At 35.0% G+C, this 2897-nt stretch overlaps 1 non-coding gene across 1 annotated transcript; it reads right to left on the bottom strand.

Moving 5' to 3' along the window:
- Positions 1–2575: 2575 nt before the first annotated feature.
- Positions 2576–2682, bottom strand: LOC112850539 (U6 spliceosomal RNA). The gene has a single exon (XR_003222662.2). It is a non-coding gene; the product is annotated as a U6 spliceosomal RNA (small nuclear RNA).
- Between the last annotated feature and the right edge of the window lie 215 nt (positions 2683–2897).

Here is a 2897-nt window from a genome sequence, read left to right as displayed (position 1 = left end):
TACTACCAGAGGGAAAAAATTTAAAAGTGTAGTCACAATGAAGGGAAATATTTTTAACTAATACAATTCATAAGGAATTAACAAGAAAAGTAAGTCATACAGTCAGTAAAAAAAAAAAAAAAAAAAAAAAAAAAAAAAAAAAAAAAAGGAGAAAATCACAGAAGAAAATCAACAAAAGATTTGAACAGATATATGACAAAACAGGTTGTGGCAAATGGTCATAAGTGTGTGACAGGTTGTTCAAATGTGTTAGTGATCAGAGCACTGAAAATTAAAACCCACCCCTTAAATTATCAGAAAAAAATTAAAAATAAAAAATATATAAAATGAACTTTAGGTTTTGGTGGAGTTTGAACTTCTGGAACACTTATCCATTGTGGTGGGAATATAAACTAGCACTGCCTGGCATATTCTAACTATCTCCTATCTCATGACCTAGCAATTCAACTTTAACACAAGATATATAACTTAGTATTGGAAGAGTTCCAGATATGCTCATAGACATGCATTGTTTATAAAGGCATAAAACTACAAACAGGTTATAAGTCATGAAATGGAAATCGCAAAAATAAAAGAGATAAATGCATTGTTATATATGCTCATTCAACAAATTTGAACAGGTGCCTGGATGAATGGAATGAGAAAGCTTAGCATATATCTTACGTTAAAAGCCTTTCAAGCAGAAGGAATAGCTAAAGTAAAGGTAAAAAATGTGCACTTGATATATTGAGGATCTACAAAGTAGCCAGAGAATTACAGCAGAGTAGGAGGGGTGAAAAGGTAGAAGGGCAGGTCAAAGAGGTAATGAAGAAGAGAAAGTTCATATAAATCTATGTGGTTATTCTCAGAAGGGATTCCACTGCATAGTTTTGAGCAATACTGTGGAATTATCTGATTTAAGTTTTAGCAGGATCATTTCAAGACAAAGTTATAGTAGGATAATTTACAAGCATGTAAATATGTTTCCAATGAAATTATTTCTACAGCAATGCAACAATTTTGTTAGGAGATAATAGAAACAACGCAGGGTAGAGGCCTACAACAGTGACATTGAAAAGATGGTCAAATTATGAATGAAGTTATTAACAAATATGCAATATGAAGACTTCAAATGGATCAAGATATTTAGGCTTATTATCATTCTATTTTCTGAACAAATAAACTCTTGAAATGTCAAGGACTTAGCACTTGTACATTTCCTGCACACATATCAATCTGCTGTGCATTTTTTTTTTGATCAGGTGAATCACACCAAAACAACAAAGTAGGGATCCCAGCTCCTTCCATTAAATGATTCTGCACTCTTTACACATGGTCTGAGGATTGTCTCCACACCAGCCACCAGAACACAATAGGTCATAGCAGATTTTAAGTGGTATTCATTTTCAGTCAAGGATGTACTGTGATATACATCACTTTTACACATAGTCTCATGGCTAGAATTAGTAACATGTTCTCATCTAACACAGTAGAAACTGGGAAAAAATATCAAAAAAAAGGAATGAGCTTTGTTTGTCACCTTGTTACTGACTGAATAAAAGTGTAATTTACTGAGAAGAATGCAGATGGAACTCGTCTTTTGTGGGAAGAAATTGGCAATTCCACTTTAGATATGTGAAGCTGTGGAAACATTTCAACATTTTGGTTGCCTGAGTGGAGATATTGATAAGGTACATGCATGTGTGAATCTGTAGGTCAAGGAGTAACCTAGCCGGCTCATTAAAGTGGGGCATAGCTGGAACACAAATGATACTTTAAATCACCTACAGAGTGAGCAGTAGAAGAGACAGGAACTGAGGATGACATCCTGATATGCTTTCATGTTTCAATCTAAGAAAATGAGGGTAAATCAACAAACAAGTCTGTGATAAGGAGAGGTTGGTGAGGTCACTCCAACTCCCCCCCTTCTTTTAATTTTGTCAGTGAAATGAAAAGCAATGTCATGTGTTGAGATTAAAGTTCAAGGAGGAAGCATCAGAAGAGAGGAGTCTGAATAGAAAACAAAAAAGGAAGTGGACTTGTGGAAATACAATAGGATTGGTAGGCATCAGTAAGGGCATAATTGATGTTAGAGTTTCTAGATTTAAAGTAAGACTAGGGGCACCTGGGTGGCTCAGTTGGTTAAGCCTCTGACTTCACCTCAGGTCATGATCTCATGGCTCATGAGTTCAAGCCCTGCATCAGGCTCTGTGCTGACAGCTCAGAGCCTGGAGCCTGCTTCAGATTCTGTGTCTCCCTCTCTCTCTGCCCCTCCCCTGCTTGTGCTCTGTCTCTCTCTCCTTCAAAAATAAATACACATTAAAACATTTTTTTTAAAAAATAAAGTAAGACTATTGAAGGTTTCATATTTGCTTTACCGCCCACATTTGGCTGTCCTACTGTAGACATGAATTGGCCTTTTTCAGACTTGCATCATGAAGATAGTGCTTTGTGGTAAATGAGGTTTTTATAATGTAAGTAAGGTTTCATAATGATGAAATATGGGGTGTAAGTAGTAAGAAGACAATTTAGATGTTGAAGGGTCTTAACTTTTAAGTAGGGGATAGGATGTTGAAAGATAAATGTAGAGGACAATAAAAGGATGATAGGATTGATAAAGTGTGGGTGTCATCCTTATGCAGGGCCATGCTAATCTTCTCTGTATCATTCCAATTTTAGTGTATTTGCTGCTGAAGTGAGCACAGGATGAGAAGGTTTAAAACTTTATTGCTATACATAAATGATGATGAGTAAATAAAAAATTATACTTTCTTCATGATGAAATTATTTAACATTATGATATCTTATTTCTTTCCACATTGATCAATAGATTAAATGTAATCCCTATTACAGTAATAGGAAGATTTTACTGAGGACCTCAACAATTTACCCGAGAAATTTTATAGATGTGTAAAGTT

The sequence above is a fragment of the Puma concolor genome, chromosome C2 (genome assembly GCF_028749965.1).
Source record: "Puma concolor isolate L17-30 chromosome C2, mPumCon1.1.hap2, whole genome shotgun sequence".
NCBI lineage: Eukaryota > Metazoa > Chordata > Mammalia > Carnivora > Felidae > Puma > Puma concolor.
This window is presented reverse-complemented; position numbering and strand designations above follow the sequence as displayed.